This window comes from Canis aureus, chromosome 21 (genome assembly GCF_053574225.1).
Source record: "Canis aureus isolate CA01 chromosome 21, VMU_Caureus_v.1.0, whole genome shotgun sequence".
Classification (NCBI taxonomy): Eukaryota; Metazoa; Chordata; class Mammalia; order Carnivora; family Canidae; genus Canis; species Canis aureus.
In genome coordinates, this window is record NC_135631.1 from 29,173,037 (window position 1) to 29,194,747 (window position 21,711).

General features: G+C 41.5%; 1 long non-coding RNA gene across 2 annotated transcripts in view; it reads right to left on the reverse strand.

Annotated features, from left to right (window-relative positions):
* Positions 1-471: 471 nt before the first annotated feature.
* LOC144292812 (uncharacterized) overlaps positions 472-21,711 on the reverse strand; it is a 75,628-nt gene continuing 54,388 nt past the window's right edge. The window contains exons 3-5 of one of the 2 annotated variants that reach the window (XR_013360203.1): positions 7,503-7,662; positions 7,115-7,297; positions 472-3,750 (exon numbers count right to left, since the gene is read on the reverse strand). This is a non-coding gene — a long non-coding RNA (uncharacterized LOC144292812). Of the gene's footprint in view, positions 3,751-7,114; positions 7,298-7,498; positions 7,663-21,711 lie in introns of both variants that reach the window. The other variant, XR_013360204.1, reaches the window with a different exon arrangement.

Genomic DNA, 21,711 nt, shown 5'->3' on the forward strand with positions numbered 1-21,711 from the left:
AGGTGGAAGGAGTGACCGCGCCAACAAAGGGAAGGCAATCCCAGGAAGTAGCTGCCCAACTGGCCTTCTACTGCCGGGACGATGTTTCCTGGCGTGGGAATCGTGGCCTTCGTCTATGTGCTTCGTGTCCACCTCTACTAGGAAAAACCTATATATTCTTCTGGAGTCCAAGGCAGAAGTCAGGCCAAGGCCAGAAGGGGGGCAACAGGTCACAGGAAGACAGACATTCCAGATTGTGATCGAAACTGGAAGCCCTAGGCTGAAAGCTTTATTAAGCCACCTACAGCATCCATCTCAGGCGCTGATCTCCGCCAAGGGACCAGATCCCAGCCTCTGATTTATTGGCGATGAGAAGCACTGAAACAAGGCAGCAAATAGAGACTGCGAGAGTTGGCTCTTTTATCACAGTAATAAATGCACGTTCCCAGAATTATTGAAACCTTTTTATTTTTAAGTTCTCCACCCCTTACCTAATACAATTAAGGCCGAAATAAATTATACGAGGGATAAACAAAGAGACGTACTGCTTCCCAGAGACTCAAAAGGAAATCTAGATTATCTTCTTGCATTAATGCTACTTAACAAATACATCTCCAGCCCAGGCATAACTTAGTAGTAGGCTTCCCTTGGAAAAAATTAATTTGCCCCCAGATTTTTCTGGTTCCAGCCGATTTCCTTTAATAGTTCTTGTAAAAAAAAATTGTTGTTTTTTGCTCATTTGTTTCTGCTTCGCATTTTTCTTTGAGCAGGACATGCTATATCCTAAAGTCATGAGAATAGATCACTGGGTAAAAAGCAAGCAGATGGACACACGCAGATTTCTCCAAAGCAAAAACTCGGAAGGCCTGGTATATCATGGGGAAGACAAATCTTACCTTGTTTCGAGAAAATAAAAGTCCATGCTTTTGATTTTTGGAGTTTTAGTCACGGCACTGGCTTATTTAAATGTGGGAAGCCTAAACTTATGACAAAGATCGCTGGTTCCGAAAGCAAAATTTTAAGATGTGTTTTAAACTGCAACGTCACCAGGAGATACCAGTGGCCAAAACTCTCTCTTGGGAAAGAAACAGTGTGCATCCTAGGCACAAGTCTAGGCTTGAATTCCAGATATGAAGTTGACTAGCTGGGTTATTTTTCACAAGTTCCCTAACTGTGAATCCCCATATCCTTGTCTGTGGAATGGGGGGAAGAGGTGTCACCCATGTTTTATTGTACAGGTTAAATGGAATAACCCATGACAGATACTCCAGGAAGCAATGACTATGAAGAGCTCTCAGCAATTACGAGGCATTATTAAGGTGCCATTTTCCTGGCTGTATGATCCTTGGGTCCGCCTTGAAGACTTGGAGAAACCTAAAAAGGTCCCTAATGTAACAAATCACCAGAGTAGCAGAATAACTGAGTGGTTTTGTAAACCAGCGAGCAAGGATTGGTGGTGGTATGACATTAGCTGAAAACACAATTCTGGAGAAAGTGTGTGACAGATTATTTGGTTGGAATGTATATTAATTTTCTATTGCAGCACGACAAGTGATCACAAATATTGCAACTTGGAACTACATATACATTGACTGACTCACAGTTTTTATGGGTCATAAGTGTGGGCATGACTTAGCTAGGTCCTCTGCTCAGCGTCTGAAGACTGTGATCAAGCACACTTTGGGCTATGTTCTTATCCGAAGGCTTGACTGAGGAAGGATCCATGTGTACGCCCACTGAGGATGCTGGCAGAAACGGTTTCCTTGTGACCCAGGATTCAGGAACTGCCTCCTTGTTGGCTGCGGGATGGAGGACACCATCAGACCGCAGGGGCTACCTGTGGCTCCCAGAGGCCACCAACAACTCCTTGCCACGTGGACTTCTCCAGTCTGGCCCCTTACTCATCAAGCCTCTAGATGCAACGTGCTAAAATGGGTTCGACATAGTATAATCACAGGAATGATTTTAAAGGAGGTCATCCATTACTTTTCATTCTATTTGTCATATTATTTTGGTTATAAATAAGTCACAAATCCCACCCGCACTCAGGGGGATGAGATTATGCAAGGTTGAGTCTGACTCCATTTTTTGGCATTTGCTGACAATACTTAATCAAGCCTTCCTCTTTCCATTCTGCCCCATATCTGGGCAGGCTGATAAGAAAGCCTGGGCACCCCCTCATTTGACTCTGGAAGTTCAAACCACAGCAGCCCCAGGCCATACACAGGAGCCTTTACTCCAGGCCTCCCACCCCAAATGCCGTAAAATACCTCAAGCCACTTTGAACTTTCTCAAGATCCACCTTGGCCTCCCCAGAAAGCCTCATTTTGTGAGTAATAAGCATTTTCATACTCTCTTGGACTATGGTGTATGTGTGTCATTGGTCCTGACATCTGAACCAAATTCTGGGTAGAGTTCTTCCAATGGGGAACATTCTAAATTCAGAAATGGCCGAAGTGGTTATTGGTAATATAGACAGGGATCTAAAGCTTTTTCCAGGATGACTATTTGACTGTATCAAGTAAATATTTCAAGCACTGAGTGACCTGAACGTAGCGGTTCTAAGTGCAAAGGGTTTAACGTGAACTTTCTTAACCACTAGAGGGACTAATCTACGTAGTCTGATCACCCAGTCACGATCCCACCTATGCATTCATTCTAAAAGGATGTGTTGAGCATCTGTTGTTAGGTTCAAGGGATACGATAGTACCCATGACATACAATATCCCGACCTGTCTCATCATCTGGGGTATACAGAAAAATGCAGAGAACTGTGCATCAGCAAATGATACACGCTACCATGGGTAAAACGTGGGGAGTGATGGGATCACCACGGAGAAATATCTGTCCCACTTCAATATGGTAACGTGAAGTGAGGAGTGAGAGATGAGCAGGGATTAGTCAAGCAGAATGTACCAACATAAATGCAGAGAAGAGGGTTATGGAGAAGCAACCTGGAGCACGGAAGTTGGTTCAAAAAGAGAAAAGCATGTGAAAAGGTCTAACAGCAAAGAAGGAATTGGGATAATCAGGAAACTAAAAGTATTTTAATAATTTAGTGCAAGGAGAGAATGTGTCCGTTACTTTAGCCCCTGGAGACCTGCTCTAAAATCACATGAAGAGCGTAAAACATCCAATGTCACGACTAACAAACTGTGCATTCAGAAAGGTGGATTTTTTTTTTTTCCCTACAGTTTTATGGTGTACAACAGCCAGACCTAGAGATACTGAGTTGGAAACATTCTGGAGTCTTCTCACGATCAATCGAGAGTCCTAACACATGCCTCCTGGATCTCCGATGTAACGTGTAAGATGAGCTTAATTCTCCAATCTTCTCTGGAGTCATCACAGCACGACAGGGAACGCCGCCGTGCTGGCCATCACGGCGAAGGCTCGGTCATGCTCAGCTCTGTGGTTTGATCCCACACTTAAGAGCCGTGTGGTCCTGGGCTTCTCATGCCCCAGTTTCTTCCCTTGTGAATAGACAGTCATAATATTTGCAAAGATACCACTTGTGAGAATATGGGATTTCTTTGATTATACCAACTCTCCCCGTGTCCCACACCCCAGAGCTGTCACTGTAACCCTCTGCACGGTTGGAAAGAGACAACAAAGCTCCCCGGAGAGAGAAGAGCCTCTGATCCAAACTTTGGCTTTGCAGCGAAGGTGTCTTCAGTCGGAGTCGAGCGGGGCTGCCATTGTCGATTCATTCTGTGTCGGTGCCTGAGAAACTTAGTGACTTGTGTTGATATTTATGTTGGCATTTGGAGTCTCAGGAGGTGGGATTGAGATATGAAAAAAGACAAGAGAAAAAGAGAACTTTTTAAAAGCCAGAACAAGTGCCAGAGTTTGTCTTTTCACTCTGGGTTGACTTCTAAATAACTTTCCGGGTATCTTTCTGCATAATCTCATAGGAAGAGGGATCTTGGCTGAGAGAGATGGGGGGGGGCGGTAAGAAAAAATTTAAAGGATGTAAAGTATACTCAGAATTTCAATGAATATTGATAAAATATGTGCAAAGAGTTACTGTTTTAAACTATTATTTTATTTTTCGGAAATAGGTCAGTGCAGAGTAAAATTTATGCAGGGACAAAATTAGACGCAAAAGATTCAGGGTCTCGACACAACTAGGCTTTTATAAGAACCTAAGTGTGTACATGACCCATGTCCTCTGAGAACAGGGAGCAGCACACCAAAGCTAGAGTGATGCGTGATAGAGCCAATCAAAGTGTCATTCTCATCTTTAAAAAAAAAAAAGATTTCTCAATTTCTTGGAGAGAGAAAGGGAGAGAGTGGCAGGTGTGGGGGAGGGCGGAGGGAGGGAGAGCCTTACGCAGACTCCAAGCTAAACACGGAGCCTGGAGCCCGACGTGAGGTTCAATCCCACGACCCTGGTAGCAGGACCTGAGCCAAAACCGAGAGTCAGATGCTCAACTAAACGCACCCCCAGGCCTCTTTCAGTTCGTCTCATCTCTCACTAAAGACTCCAGATATGGCCAGCAGGACCCCCCACCACCCCCTCGCTCCGTCCTCAACCTCCATCAGATGAGCGAGCGTGCATGCCGACACCATCCTGAGCTCATCCAAAAAGGGAAGCTTAACCAACGAAACAACCTATTTGGCACTTCCAGGGCTTCTTCATTCCTGGATCAGCTTGAGGGAGGGGAGAGGGACTGCGTGGATAAGAGGTCTCCTCCGGTGGAGAAGGACCGCAGTGATGGATGCTGCGCTTCCACTTCACTACACAAGCTTCCCGTTTTTGGGGGAAAAAAGAACTATCGCTCCCTTTGTGATCTTTTCCCTTATTCCAGATGTTGCTTCTTGTTGCTCCATACGGTAACTACACACCCCACACCCATTTGCAGAATTGCTCTTGCGCACCCGTGATGGAGCTCTCCCAGAGACGGACACTAACGGCTCCCAGAACGGAGCCCATCCTGCCATTCTATGAGAGCGCAGAGCAGTGATTCCTGAAAGATGACCCAGTAGGCCCCAGAAATCAGTGTAGATGCTTTCCGAAAGTAAGCACTGTCAACAAGGTTCATTTATGGTAATGGAGTTGTAAAATCAACCAATTGTCTAAAAGCAGGGGATCTATTAAACCAAGTATGCTGTAACTTTAAAACGAAGTTCCATATACGCATTCCAGTTGAATAATAAAAGCATATTCGACGGCGCGGGGAACTGCTCCCAGGGTTAAGATGCAGAGCGCCGTGGGCAACAAGACGATCCTATTCTTGCAATATGTTAAGATGTAGGTTCCTAGCAATTTCCCCCTCCCCCCCTTCTCTCTGTCTCTGTGCGTCTGTAGAAGGTGCTCACTCTTTTCTTACAGATCTCACTCAAAACTCACTTTCTTGGGCATCCCAGGTGGCTCAGCAGCTTAGCGCCGCCTTCAGCCCAGGGCGTGACCCTGGAGACCCGGGATTGAGTCCCGCATCGGGCTCCCTGCCTGGAGCCTGCTTCTCCCTCTGCCTGCGTCTCTGCCTGTTTCTGTGTGTGTCTCTCATGAATAAATAAATTAAATATTAAAAAAAAAAAAACCTCACTTTCTCATGGAAGCCTTCCCTGCACTCTACACTTAAAATCCCAAGCTCTTCTCAAGTACTTGAGTCCCCATTCCCTTGTTTATTTTTCCTCCTTAGTATTTATAACTCTGCAGCATACTAGGTGTACCTGTCAAGGTCCTAGAAAGAAACAGATGGCACACGGAGTATAGTCACTGCAGGGGGGGGGGGGGGAAGGGGGATAGTGCAGGGAGTATTTGCAAGGGTGTAAGCAGCATGAAGGAAAATCAGCAAGATACTGCGAAATATCCCAAGATGGGCAACAATTGGGGTAGGGACAATGCCATCCCTGGAAATGAGGGGACACGAGGAGAGTGTAGTTATCAGAACCTGGAGAGAAAGAAGTGACCGCAGAAGAGGGCTACTGGACAGGAGCTGTGGCTGCACAACGGGGCAAAGCCCCTGCGGACCCAGGGCCTCTCTGGACTTCCATTTCCTGACCTCCTGCCGGTGCCTCCCGTGATATGACGTATATATATAAACATACGTGCATAAAACATGTATAGTGGAGTTCTGAACGGAGAACAGAACTTTTCCTGAGATCATTCCTTGGCTGCACGGGACCAACTTTATTTCTCAAGGGGAGGCCCGTAGAGTACACATTCTGAAGCCAACCGGAATGCAGACGACCAAAGAGCTGCTGGATGGGGTCCTTAAAGTCCATTCTCCCACAGAGCTGGGTGGAAATGCCCAGGTGGAAAGCAGTCAACAACTGCAAGGTTTACTTAGTTATTTGGGTATTGACTCCCCTCATTAAAATTTAATTTCTGAGAGGATAGGGCTTTTTTTTTTTTTTTTTGGTCCGTTTTGGCCACTAATATATTCCCAGCACCTAGAAGACTGCCTGCACACAATATGTTGGCTTAGTAAATATTTGATGAATGAATGAATGGATGCAATAGATATAAAATGTTTGAATTTGGGTAGTAAGTCTATGGGTAGTTTTATTTATTTATTTTTTTTCCTATGGGTGGTCTTAATTTCTTCATGTGACTTTTCATGTTTTCTAAGTTTTTTCAATAAACGTACCTGTTTATAATCAAGATATATATATATAGTGATACACACACACACACACACACAGACCCACACGCACGTACATACATATACTGGAGTCCAGCAAGAAAGCAGAGAGAAGGAAGCCAATTCCTCTTCTGGAATTCATCAAGTAATAAAACGGGTGCTCTGTTCCCTAGCCCTGAACCATGCAGACTCCGTCATGTCTAGGAAATGCTAATCAATATTGTCTTTCCAGGCTTTACAAACATCCCAGACCGATTGCCTATATATTATTTATGCTGTCAAGATAATATTTAGGTGATACATAATTAAACAACAGCCAACTCCAGAGACACAAGTAGAGCGCTGATCACGAAAGAATCCAGCCTCATTTTGACAAAAGGAAGGAAAGATGTCCTTCGGGGGTTTGACAACTATTTTTTAATAAAACCAGACAAGCAGCTTGGAAGTTCCTCTTCCTGGCGGAGGCCCCCAACCTTTAGCAGTAGGTGTCCCAAATGAGCGCCATTACTTTCACTTTTATCTAGCTACCTGTAAATTAGAGTTACCTGTAGCACGAGCCCAACTCGATCTCTGGTCCCTAAATACCAGGCCGGAAGTAGATTCTGGGAACACGTTCCCCATGGCAGAAATTACCCTTTCAGTAGCAGAAATGTTGATTGGATGATATGAAATTGTATTTTATCAGTCGACTCAAAACATATATGGTAAAATCCTGTTGAGAAGGCCCCCTGGAAAAAAAATTAAAATTAAAAAAAAAAAAAAGAACGCCCCCCCTGGTACCCAAGTTTCACCTGCCCCGGATACTAGGTGCTGCACCGTACATGTTAGGACAACGCAGAAAGCGTAGACCAGTTACCTCCTGCATTCGCACCAGTCCTATAACAGGGGCTTCTAGCACTTTTAATGGTATGTAATAGATATTGACTTACACACCCAGGTGTGAATGGTGTGTTTTCCTTTTTCCACTTTCCAGCTTGAAAACAAATGAGCTTCTATTTCTGTTCACCATTACCCCCTTTCTTCACTCTGGATGCTGTTCCCTGCTCTTCTGTACGGTTAATTGCATGTCAAACACTTGAACACTCCCTGAATGCTGAAAACGAAAATACCAGATTGCATGGAAGGGTTCTGTCGATCACAAGAAAATAATCTTAGATGCAGTCTATAAATATTGTTAAATCAATGAAGGTTTTACGTTGACTCGCTTCATCTATGTTATGGAATTTATCAACTACGGGTGTATTTTCTCTGTATTTATCATGAAATTTCACCAAGAGCATCTTTGACTCCAAAAATGATTCCCAATCAGGTAAATGGCAATAAAAATTTAAAGCAAGACATTATGTTAAAAGGAGACGAGTAAGATATAATAGCCATTGCCATCTGATGTTTCACGGCAGAGAGTTTCTGGCTAAAGACCTCCATGAACCGATGTTCCAAGGTTCCACGGAGCCCCGGCCAGGACTTTGCTGGCTCAGGGGCAGTGGCAGTAAGGGCGGCAGCCTCAGCACCTTTGATCGGAGTAATGGACTGATTAATAAATGGTAACCTAGTTTATACAGCGTAAAGATGTCTGATTGGACACACTAATTCATCAGGGTTGTATCTTCACGCTAAATTAGCAGCGGCAGCCCCAGGAAGAGGGAAGGGGCAGTGGCAAGGAGCCTAGACAGCAGCCAAGATGACAGCAGGAAAGGCTCTGCTGCAAGTTGAGACAGAAAAGCAAAGAGGATTTGTTGGTAAATCCTTTGGTCTGTGGTTCAGCATCATTAAAAAACTAATTTGTATGTTCATCTAACTCCGTTTTATGCAATTAGCAAGGGTCACTAAGAGACCCAAAGAAATAGGGAAGAAAAACCTGAGGATGTACCGTGTCCTTTGCCGAAAGTAATGCAAATTTACCGTCTGCTGATTTCGCCACCACAGTGATGCTGGAAACGCGACTGTGTCAGGTGTACGAGGCAAGGCCCTCGCCCGGCAGCCCATCGACGACAGGGGTGGCATTTTCCTAACACCTGTTTTTAAGAGTTTGAAGCTTAAAACTGCTACTTTCCACTGACCGGACTGACGTTGTTACCAAGGTCTCCTTAGCTGAACTGGTACCTTGGCTTATTTAATCCAGAGAGCCCACAGCAAGGTCTTCAAAGTTTCGGGGGACAGTACAGACGGCAACCTCCCACCCTCCCTGGAGAAGAAGTAGGGAGCCGTCCTGCTGCAGGGAAGGCCAATTCTCAGAAGTTGGATCAAGAATTTAGTTTGCAATTTCTTTCTGTGAGTACAGGGTTTATTTAAAAAGAATAGTCTCTCAAAAAAAAATAAAAATAAAAAGAATAGTCTCTCTTGCTTAAAATCAGTCAGCCCAGTGTTTATTTAAAAAGAAAAAAATAAAAAGTCCCAGGTCCCTCAGTGTATGTGAACAGCATATGGTACCTGGTTGGTTCACGATTAGAAAATAATTGGAACTATTGCTTTGTTCATTGTCGCACTCCTACGATGGGTACAGAGAAATGCCATAGTACAAAGGCACCGAGCTTTGTGTGAAGCATTTAACAGACACTGTTTCATTATTTTGTTGTGAATGAAGTAGAGAATAATGGAAGCCCAATTAATGAAGCTGGCCCATTTCTAGAAGAAAAGAAGAACTAAAAGCAGGTCTTCAAATAATAAAAGGGTTTTCATGTGGAATAATAACAACATTCCAGTATGATTCAGGGGGCTTGAAGAATATCTAAGGAGGTATCAGCTGTCTTCCCGCTGATGAGTTCAAGGCAATTTCAGGGAAATTTCCTCAAGTCCTCCAACAGGAAAGCCATATAGATCCAGGAAGAACCTTGGAAACTGCACTTGGCTACTGTATTAGACCAAACCTCTTTTAGTTGCCTTTTCTATAGACAAAATGGTCCATGTCGAGGTCCTCTGATGTGTGGACTTGGCTAGGTTATGGCTCCGCGTGATTCCGCCCAATAGTCACAGAGGTGTTGCTGTGAAGATACATGGTCTATGTGAGTAAAGCCCATAATCACTTGATTTTAAGCCAGAGAGACTGTTACCAAAGGGGAGTCTCATTCGGTCACCTGAAAGGCCTTAAGAAGGAGGCTGAACCTTCTCGGATGAAGAAATTTTGTCTCTGGGAGGAGCAGCCACAGCCTGTGCTGGGGGTGCCAGCCTGCCCTTCCTGGTTGCCCGCCCCAGGATTTGGAACCTTCCTAGCCAGGCCCCACAATGATATCAGCCAATTATCGATTGATTGATTGATTGATTGATTGATTGATTGATTTTTGCAGTAAATCTCTTAACTTCTGTCTCCTGTAGCTCCTCTTTCTCTGGGTTGCACGCCAACTGGTGCACTCAAATTCCGTTACTCTCTTGTGGTTCAATGTGATATAAAGTCAGTTGCCAAAAAAGAAGTATCGTATGTAAGACAAATGTACAGTTGACTGAAAATGAGAAAAATGATTTTAAAATGGGTATGGGAAAGCAGCTACGTTATGATTGAATATATCGTCTCTGTACATTGTGTTAACACTTTGCACTTCCTTGTTTTTTTGCTATTTTGCTATAGAAGCCTGATCAGATATGTGTAATATAAAAGCATAATTAAAATTTCATTATTTCATTACTTACCATTCGGTGAGACTTAATCTGTCGCTATTTTCTAGTCAATTAATTTTAAGAATGGGGCCAAGGAGACATGAATTTTGACAAGAGGGTTAAGAAAAAGTTTTCAAAATTACAGAACTGCTCAGGAAAGAGAGTCACTGGCAAAGTACTTCTGTGAGAGGGATAAAGGAAACATGTTGCCTTTTTCTGTTGTTGGAGGCAATGTCTGGCTTTACCAAATACGTAGTTTTTTTGGTTTCTTTTTTTAATTATTTTATTTTATTATTATTATTTTTTACGGTGGTTTCTTTTTTTAAAAAAAAGATTTACTTATTTTAGAGAGAGAGAGCATGCGGAGAAAATAGGCAGAGGGAGAGGGAGAAAGAATCCCAAACAGACTCCCCGCTGAGCACAGAGCCTGCCCTGGGGCTCCATCTCATGGCCCTGAGATCATGACCTGAGCCAAAATTAAGAGTCTGATGGGATCCCTGGGTGGCGCAGCGGTTTGGCGCCTGCTTTTGGCCCAGGGCGCGATCCTGGAGACCCGGGATCGAATCCCACATCGGGCTCCCGGCGCATGGAGCCTGCTTCTCCCTCTGCCTGTGTCTCTGCCTCTCTCTCTCTCTCTCTCTGTAACTATCATAAATAAAAAAAAAAAAAAAAAAAAGAGTCTGAGGCTCAACCAACTGAGCCACCCAGGGGCCCCTTCAAACACATAATTTTGATAAAAGGCCCTATTATTACCCCAGTTTCTTTATTTCTTCCCATCAGTGCTTTACCATCATAATGCTAGCGGAAGCCAGAAAATGTTAAGTATCTGCAGATCCAATATTTTTGCCTCCTTGCACAAAACTATGACTCTAGCAGTCACCTCCAAACACTCTGGAGCCAAACACAGCCATGGGGTTGAAGCCAAACGGCCGACCCTGGTTGTAATGGAGAACAGGAAACTGGAGTCATAAACGGTCTCGATGAAAATGATCAGCAGTGTGAGTGGCACAGGTAAGGAAGGCTCTTAAATGGATGTTTCAGAATCCAATGGACTCCCTTTAAATAAGAATTTATGGTTTTACTGACACAGGACAGTTTAAAATGGACCCACATGCAGGGAAGAATAATGAAGAGAAATACTAAAGGTAAGCTGGAAAGACAGCCGTGGCCCCTGCACGATTTCTCTAAAATCTAGCTCCACTGAATCACTGACATGTTCTCTATTTAATAGGAGGCTGCTCTCTGACACCATAAATCCAGCAACAGTATTTTAGTTATTTACTAAGTGATTAAACTGTAGTAATTTATTCCATTCTTACACCCATATTTTCCCCCAGGATCCTAAAAGATTTTACTGCCTCCCATAAAGCATTTTCACTCTAAATATCGATATCGATTTAACTATATCCTATTATTTTTTAGATTTACTTTCTTATTTTGCATGAAGTTCTAATCTCCACACAGTTTATGAAAAGATAAAGTAGCTCACTTCCAGAACCCCTTTCTGAGGGTCCTTCTATGCTTTTATTTTCTTCCCCCCTGGCTGCCAGTTCTGGGGAAATTACCTTTGACAATAATCCTAATTGTGACTTGACTTTGGTGCTCCTTATAGACGTTTTTAAAGAGGATTGCCACATTAAAGGTAAAAACTGCATAAAAAGGGTAAAATCTCAGGCCTCTGAGTAAATACTCAAGGCGAGATTGAGCTAACCAGCCAGCACACCCAACGAACAACGTCCCCATTAACTATCCCGCACGCCCCTGGGTAGTGGTGGGGATGAGGCCGGGGAGGAATGTGCAGTAAAAGGAGCAGAAACCCCTGGATCAAGTCAACCCAACATTCTGGATAATCAGTTTTACTCACATTCTTAGAGGAAATGCTTTTTAGCAAACCAGTGTGAAATCATTATTTTCAATGTTAATGTGTTATGCATTAACATTGTGATAGAGTGTCAAGTATGAAAATTTTTTTAAAAAGTATGAAACTCATACACTGTATCTTACAGTTTGGCATTTCGTAATGTGGGACAGCATGTTAAACTGCGGCAGGAATTTGTAAGACAAATTGCAACCATTACTAAAAGATCAGCCTTTGGGACTTGCCTTCAGGTGCCTTCAGATATCATCGGCATCGCCTTTTACGTTGGACTCACAATTTCTTCCATTTCCTTCCCTCATCCTACTTAAAAATATGCATTCACTCTCTTCTTTACTGAAGGGTACTTTGGTGAGAAAGTTTGAGGAGCATTATGTTAGGGGCACTGATCTCAGGGAAAGGTGTTTCACGCTGAGACCAGGATAAAGCATGGTTACTTACCATGAGTCAGGCGTGTTCTTAGCAGGTGTGAGCTAACAGCTATGGTTCAAATGCCTTAGCTTTCGTTTATAACAGCTACAGAATTCTGAGGGCCGGATGAGTGGTCTGGCCGGAGACAACCTGACTTAGTTCCAGCCCTTTCTTCATCTCCTCTTGGTTGAAAAATATTATTTTCTTTCTTTTTTTTTTCAAAAGAGACAGGCTTTTCCTTCTTCTAGGAACATACTACTCAATAAGCAATGCTGCTTGGAAACATCCTACAGGAAAAGGTGATGTTGACCGGTGCAATGGAGAGTCACTGAAAGCTGAGGGGCTCTTATCTCCTCAACTCTAAAACACTGCTTTCATCCTTTCTGTGCGCCTGTTTCCCCACTTACAAAAATAGAGGCTATGACTCAACAAAACCCCATTGAGATGAAACGCTTGGTGCCTTCCAAAAGGCTATTTAAAAATAACATTCATAGATTTATTTCATAGACATCTATATATCTCCTCCTCAAAATCAATGAAGTTGTGAATGAAACAAGTAAGGACATTTAACATGGTCACCAGAGTCAAATCAATAGCTTTACCATGCAAGTTAAAATTCTGTTACTTGAATTAATGCTTTTATTTATAAGGAGTGATTTTTAAAGAATATCGACTGAGACCAAATCACCATGTTGTGAAGCAAAATGTAAAGCTTAAGAACACCTTTGGAGAGTAATATTTTAAGTTGACTTTGCTTATTGAGCTTTGCACTACTGAAAATAAGACATCTTAATCCAAATAAGCATATGATTATAATCAATTAAAAAAAGACATTCTTGTCCTTTACCTCTGATCTTTACTCTATACCTAAGACTGATGTTCATAAGCCAGACTCTAACTCCACATAAATGGTAGCAGCTCATAGTATGTGTCATGTGTTTCCCTTTGCACCAAAAAAAAAAAAAAAAAAAAAAGACGGTACCTTATGTAAGGACTTTATTGTCCACCTTCCATGGAACATTTTAGCACAGTAAACCATAAAGATATTTATTTATTTATTTATTTATTTATTTATTTATTTATTTATTTATTTTCTTTAGCCTCACTCTAATGTCCCAAACTAAGTAAATCAGATTCTAACCTAGCAATTCTCTCCTTAGCAAGAAAATGTAACTCTTGGAGCTGAATTCCCCAGCAGTGAGATTGGAGCATTTCTTGGCTTTTTGCACAATAGGCTATTGAATTCCCTAGCACTGGCACCAAAGAGTACTGTATCTCCCCACCCCAGTACTGTATTCTGAGCTTGGATAATTCACACACATGCACATGTACATGCACACGCACACACACGTGCCTCCTTCGTTGACAGTATCACTCTTAAGTAGCCGTGTGTTTGTTCACAGACAAGCCTCTTTTCTTACCAACGCTAATAATCCTATTTTGTGGGCTAAAAGCCACAAAATAAATTTAGTACTTGCGTCCTTATCTAATCCATATTTACTGCACAGATGTCAGGAGTGATCAGATGGAAGAAAAAGGAGATATATTTTTCTGTATTGCAGAAGAAACGATTTAGATTCAGGATTGGATTTTCCATTTATGTATCCTTGCAATACAAATGCAATAATGCTGGCACAAAATGACCTGGCTGCCTTTTTCAATAAACAGCAAGACTGTTAGCCAGACCATTTCATAAGCTTATCTTAAAGGTGAAAAAAGAGGCATTAAAAAACACAACAACAATTATCTTACAGCAGTACTGCACCTTTCCTCTGAGACTCTTAAAACATTCTGGAAATTATGGTCCAAACTCTGCGCTCAGCACATAACCATCCTCCTCTGGTCCTCCCAGTGAGAAATACAGTACATAAGAGTGGATAAAAATGACTCTCCAATAAATACAGTTCATCTTTCTCTCATGAAATACAACTATTTTGGACAGATATACACAATTCGGAAAGCCAACGGTGTATAAAACCTAAGAGGCCCTTCCCAGGAGTTTCAGGCGTACAGGCCCCCCAGGACTGAATCCAATTCACAGATGTTGTTTGCTTGGCCTGCACATGTTTTAAAGATTAAAAAATTTCACATAAAGTCTTGAGTTTCCATCTTATCTTGAAAGACTTGAGGGATTTGATAACGCTGAGCCCATATTCCTTAGGGCAGTTGTTGGAGCTCTGTCCTCAGGGATACTGGCTTCACCAGTGACTGCTTACCCTACGTTTGCTACACCTGCCCTATTTGCTTTAGCTGCTCACCCTTGGAGGTAATCCACCTTGAAAACTTAGTTTTAATCTGGGTAGACACACTACCTCCCTAACTAGGTTGCTTTTTTCCATGTGCTTCCTAATCACACTTTAACATTTAGTTACTGAGATAACCCTGGGATGACAACTCCTATTGCAACCTGGACTTCATTAATTATTTCAGCAAATGTTTGTTACATATGCCAAGCAGAAGACTGGGATCTGGAGGGTATATAAAAATAAGTCAGACCTGAATCCCATCCTTGGAAAGCCACTGGTCTGATGAGGAAGATGAAACTTGGATAGAAATTTCAAGGCGGAAATATACCAACTCTGTAAGAGGGCTATTTAAAAAGGGTCAAGGATTTCAAAGAAAGGAAAACCCAGGTCCACTGGGAATGGGGGAGGAAAGGCCTTGTGAAGGAGGCTTCCTAGGTCCCCTTCTCTGGGAAGCAGACTCTGAGATGGAGGTTTGCATGCAGGTAGCTTTAATGAGGATGCTCTCAGGATAATCACTTTAGGGGAGTAAAAGAAGCAGGATGGGAAAAAGGTGATGCTGAACCAACATGCAGTCCCAACAACTGGCTTCAGCAGAGCTCATGGGGAGCTTTGGAACTGCGATGGCCTTCCAGGTTGCTCCAAATAGGGCCGAGTGGCCAGGACTTTATAACCTACGCCAGCCAGCCCGTGCATGTGCTCATCAACGGGCAAACTTGCTGGCTCCCGTTAACTCCTTCTTTGTGCTTTCTGGGCTCAGGTATGACCAACTCTGCTTTATATTCAGTTCCCAGGCAGTGAGCACATAGGGCAGCGCCTACCTTGTAATTTTTTCCGATGATGGCTCTATGGGGAATATGAGGCAGCCCCATGTCCCCGTGCGGTAGGTGGGTAGGCAGACTCAGGCTGCACTGCATGCCTGCACCCATCCGTGCTTCTTTTTCTCAGCCTCATCACCGAGTCTGTCTCACTCCATTCTTGCTCTCACTCTCTTCCTGGGAATGCCTGAATTTGCAGATCCCTAAGTGTAAATTCAAACTGAGAGATAAGCAGCCCCATGTTGGCACTGGGTCCACCATCTTGTTTTAGCCAGCTTTCCCCAGAAAGTCTCATGATGGAGTTAGATTTTTTTCCCCACTATTTTGCTATCTGGCATCTTTGTATGGATGTTCCAAAATGCTAGGGCAGTGGAGGGGTGATTGGCACACCAACCCTAAGGAACAAATGTGTTTGGGCACCATTACTAGTATCACTCCAACCTAGGCAGCCATATTATTTAAGGTATTTTGTAACACTGACTTAGAAAAATCTTCACTGGCCATGGCCAGCTTGATTAACAATAACAAAAAGTCATAGTTACCAATTACTGACCACTTCCTATAATGACAAGTACAGGAATGAGCAATTTGTGCATATTCTCTTAAATTCTTATATCAACTCTTCAAAAAACATATTATTCCCCTTTTATAGATGAGTAAGCAGAGGATAACAAAGACAAAAAAAAAACTTGCTCATGGTCACATAGCTGATAAGTTGAAAGCTAATGTTCAAATGGTAGTCATCTGGGTCCTCGACCTTAGTTCTTTCTCCTACATCTGCTGCCTGTAGAAATGGTAAGCGGTTATTCAGCTCCTTCCAAGTATAATGTTCTTTACATATATTACCTAACTGAATGTTTACAGAAACCCCATAACATTTATTATTGCCTGATTTTTCCACATGGAAAATGAGGCTAGGAAAACTTGACAAAAATCAGCGAGCTAAGTAGCCATGCCTAATTCATGGTCTGACTGTTCCCTGAGCCTGTATTGCCTCCACTCTGTCTCATGCTCTGTCTCCTTGGTGAGAAAACAGAAAGCTCAGAGAAGCCACATGGGAATGTTCAAACAACTCCACAATTTGCAGAAGTCATTAGATACTGTCTACGCTATCTGCTATATAGGCAGATTGATGTTAGGAGCCAAGGGCTTCCCGCTATTAGCAATAAACCAGATTTTAATGATCCCCAGCCTTGGGACACCTGGGTGGCTCAGTGGTTGAGCACCTGCCTTTGGCTCAGGTTGTGATCCCAAGTCCTGGGACTGAGTCCTGCATTGGGCTCCCCACAGGGAGCCTGCTTCTCCCTCTACCTGTGTCTCTGCTTCTGTGTCTCTTGTGAATAAATAAATAAAATCTTTAAAAAAGAATGATCCACAGCCTTTCCTCCAGCTTGAAGTCAATGTGGCAGCCTTTACAGATACCTCTAGGTCCTTAGAAAGACTCTGGGATTCACAAGGAAGATGGTCTTCACTGCTTAGAACCATTGTGAGACTCATAAGCATCCATGAAAGTTCTGAAGATGGCAAATGGAAGAGGGAAAGTCCAAGGCAATGTTTTTAATACTTACCGAACCTATCACCAGGTTACCAGAGTCTTTGGGACCCAAATATAACTCCTCTGAATGACTCCAAATACATATAAACCTCCACTAGCACCTGAGAAGAGACCTAGGGGAAATAATATTTGTATGTAATAGCCTCTTCCAACATTCACCAGGATGAGGCCTCAGAAAAGCGACCTCAAAAAGCAATTCAAAGTGCTGGTGAACCAAATGGAATGGAAAAATAATCATGATTCCAAGGTTTTCTTTTTTTTTTCTTTTTTTTTTAATTTTTTTTATTTATGATAGTCACAGAGAGAGAGAGAGAGAGAGAGAGAGAGGCAGAGACACAGGCAGAGGGAGAAGCAGGCTCCATGCACCGGAAGCCTGACGTGGGATTCGATCCCAGGTCTCCAGGATCGCGCCCTGGGCCAAAGGCAGGCGCCAAACCACTGCGCCACCCAGGGATCCCCAAGGTTTTCCACAATCAGTGTAAAGTTAAGATCTTAATAAATCTGACTTATGATAGGCTATGTAGAAGAATCCAGATACAAAAGACTACATACATATCACCCCATTTATAGGAAATGTCCAGAATAAGCAAATCTGTAGATCCAGAAAGTAGATTAATGTTTGCCTAGGGCTTGGTGCAGGGATAAGGGGCACAAGGTTTCTTTTAAGGTGTCAAAATATTCATAAATAAATAGATAAATACAATTAGATTATGGTGATGGCTGCATGACTCCTTAAAAATACTCAAAACATCAAATTGTACATTTTAAATAGGTGGATTTTATGGTATATAAATTATACCCAGATAAAAGCTGGTAAAAAAAAAAGGAAGATGATTTACCCCATATCGATGAAGCATTGATAAAGGATACTTTACATAAAAAGAATAATCAAGAAACATTAAAAATAAAAATAGGTATATACAGGAGAAAAGTCAACCTAAGATTTTATCAAAGATCACCAATTAAAATTTAGGTCTAAAGTTCAGCACACATTTTGTCTAATTTGAATTGGTTTTCCTATTTCAAGTCTTTAGTTAAGGTTACTTGAGAAGAGAATCTGAAATCACAAAAGAAAATCAATACCACAGTTGACCAAGGCCAGGTTCAATAATACTGCCCGCATCTGCGTGCAGTGAGGGAAAACAGCATTCATTAGTCATATAATAACTACACGGCCTCCTGCTTAGCTTAGAAATTCCTCCGAGGAACACAACCATTTCCCACCTATTATTCCCTATTGATTTTTGCCATCTGCCAGGAGGCAGAGAAAGAAGAGGAATTACAACCAGCGAAGGTGAGACCAGAGGGGGCGAAGCTCCGTGGTGTGATCGCAGGCGGGCAGGTAAGTCTTCCAGCTCAACTCCTTTTTCTGTGTTCACTTATGTGACACAGCCGTGAAACAGTGGAGGGGAAACACGAGCCATGGCAGTCTGCTACTTAAGTGCTTGCTCGGAGGCCTCATGCAACTGCCTTCACAGGAGGGGAAAGCTCTTTCAAAGGAGAACATTTCGTCCCGGGCTCCTATTGTTCACAGACAGCGGAGGTGCAGGAGAGGTGGGGATCCCGGTGGCCATCATTTCCTAAGTCGTGCGATTTTCATCCCACAAGAGAGGAGATGGGGAGGAAGAAAGAGCAATGAATACTGAGAAAGGAATGGCAAGGTGGCAGAAAGGAATACTTGGTAGGAAGACCGGGATGCCCCAGAACAAACTGATACTTAAGGAAGTGACAAGTCAAAGTGTTTGGGCACGATCTTATCACTGAAACAATACTGTCTTGAAAAAACTATCAAATCCCTAATTTGAAAACAGAAATGAGGGTGCCTATTGGCCTGCAACATGTGTCAACCATTGGTCCCTTAACCTGAATATAAAACACAGCACTTAGTGTCTAGAAGCATTGTGCTAAGTGCATTTTAATCAACAGGCACTCTTTGAGTCCTCTCAACTAGACTCTAAGAAAGTGCTGACTTATTAAGAATAAACATGCATATAGCGAGTCCAGGCCCATTCTAAGCACTTCATGTATTCAGGTTAATTCTCACGATAATACTTTAGGAAAGAAATTGTTCAACTTATTATTGTCATTTTACAGAGGAGGAAACTAAAGCAGTGGAAATTTAAGTAGACTGTCCAAGCTCACACAGTCAGTATGAGGGGAATCCAGGGTTTGGACCAAGCAATCAGACTCTGATCTGGGCCATCTACCACCGACCTGTATTGCTTCTGGATAGCACCCTACTAGTCATTTTCCAAATGCTATTAGTAATTATACTAAGCCGATTTTATAATTGAAGCAAATGAGCCTTGGAAGGGTTAGGATATTTCAGCAAGGTCACCTGGATAGTGAGGGACAGGTATTTTGAACTCAGATCTCTCAGACACCAGTGCTCTTACTCTTAAATATTCAGCAAGTATCATAACCTACAAGATGCAGAGAGAGAAACCAAAGTTACAAGAAGGCCCAGAACTCAGATCAAAGCTTTCGCTAAAAGACAGCATGATCTTGTTCTCAAAAGCAAATACCAATCCCTCTTTATATCCCCTGTGGGCAAAATCCAGCATGGAACTCAGTTTTCGGCCCCGAACCATGGACACCCACTCTCCTCAGTCCGATTTCCAGCCACATATTTTAAAGGCTCCTAGTCGTTAGGTGTGGGTCTCCACCATTCTTAGCACCTGCACCCACTTTGTTCTTGGAATGGGCTACCCTCCATTATTTAGTGATTTCCCTTTTGGACCAGTTCGGCTTTGTAATACGATATTCACTTGTAGATCATTTGTTATAAGGTGGTATTTGCTCAATAAATATCTCTTGATTAAGTATTAAATGAATACTAGAGTTGTTGAGTGGATCAAATTAGACAAAGCCTACAAACCACTTAGTTCTATATCTAAAATATAGAGCCTGCTCGATAAATCATAGCTGCTGTGCTACTATGCTCATTGCTATTATGACATTTTTGGTTTCGTTATTGCTATGTATCAGCAGACACAAAAATCATATAGATACATAGCAAAGCCCAAAAAGTAAGATGAGTAACTGGGAGGAATTCATACAGGAAAAAAGGGGAATCTATTTTCCTCCCTCCTAATAGGGTGGCCAAGGGAGTTCGGAGGGGATGATCACAATTTAACATGGCGTATCTGCAACTTGGCATCTCCCAAGTGTGATCAAGACTCATTATCAGATTAAGATTGGTTTTATACATGCAAATCAATTGAGAAAAGAATGACTTACTCCAAATAATAGCTTAGTAAACTGTTATCTGACTTACTTCAACTGCATAGTTCTGAAATACCTAGTTATTATTTTAGTTATAATAGATGATTATAGAAACTAAAAAATTCAGATAAAACAAAAAAGATAAAATTAAAATTATGATGTTTTCATATATGGATGCATATAGACACACAGATGGTCCCTGACTTATAATGGTGGAACTCATGATTTTTCACCTTCACAATGGTGTAGAAGCAATATGCAGTCAGCAGAAAGCATACTTCAAATTTGGAATTTTTGATGTTTTCATGGGCTAGCAAGGAATGGTAGGATCTTCTTCTCCCACGACGCCGGGACTGGCAGCAAGTGGCAGCTCCCTGTCAGCTGTGTAATCATGAGGGTAAACAACCAAAGCACTTATAACCATTTTGTACCCGACAACCATTCTGCTTTTCACTTTCAGTACAGTATTCAATATATTAAAGGAGTTAGGCAGCACTTTATTACAAAATAGTCCCCGTGTTAGATGACTCTGCATGGCCGTAGGCTAATACAAATGCTCTGAGAGCACAGGTAAAGTAGGCTAGGCTAAACTCCCGTGTCTAGTAGGTTAGGTATATTAAACAGATTTTCAACTTACAAATATTTTCAATTTACGATGAATTTTTTGGGATATAATCCTATCTTTAGGTCAAGGAAGATCTGTATACAGTTTGGTATCACTATTTAGCATTTAGTATACTAAACTATTTAGCTGTCAGTTACTATTTAGTTTTACTAAACTAGTATTTGAGTCATTAGGGGAAATTATATATATTATATATATATTATATATTATATATAAATATATAAATTTATAATTTATGTAATAAATTATAAATTTATAATTATTTTAAATTAAATTAATTAATTATTATAAATTAAAAATTTATAATATATAATTTATATATATAAATTATAAATTTATAATTATTATATAATATTTATATAATATATATTTTACATATAATATTTTTATTTACTTTTTACATTTTTAAAAATATTTTAGTTATTTATTCATGAGAGAAACAGAGAGAGAGAGAGAGAGAGGCAGAGACATAGGCAGAGAGAGAAGCAGGCAGGGAACACGATGTGGGACTCGATCCCAGAACTCCAGGATCACACCCTGAGCTGAAGGCAGATGCTTAACTGCTGAGCCACCCAGGTATCCCATATAATATTTTTATATATATTTATATATATAAATTATATATATTATATATAATCATTTAATATATTTATATATAATATATTTTACATATAATATTTATATATTATATATTATATATAATTATATAATATAATATTTATATATAATCTTTTAATATATTTATATATATTAAATATATAGTGTTAGTTCCTAACACAATGGCAGTTATGATGAGAG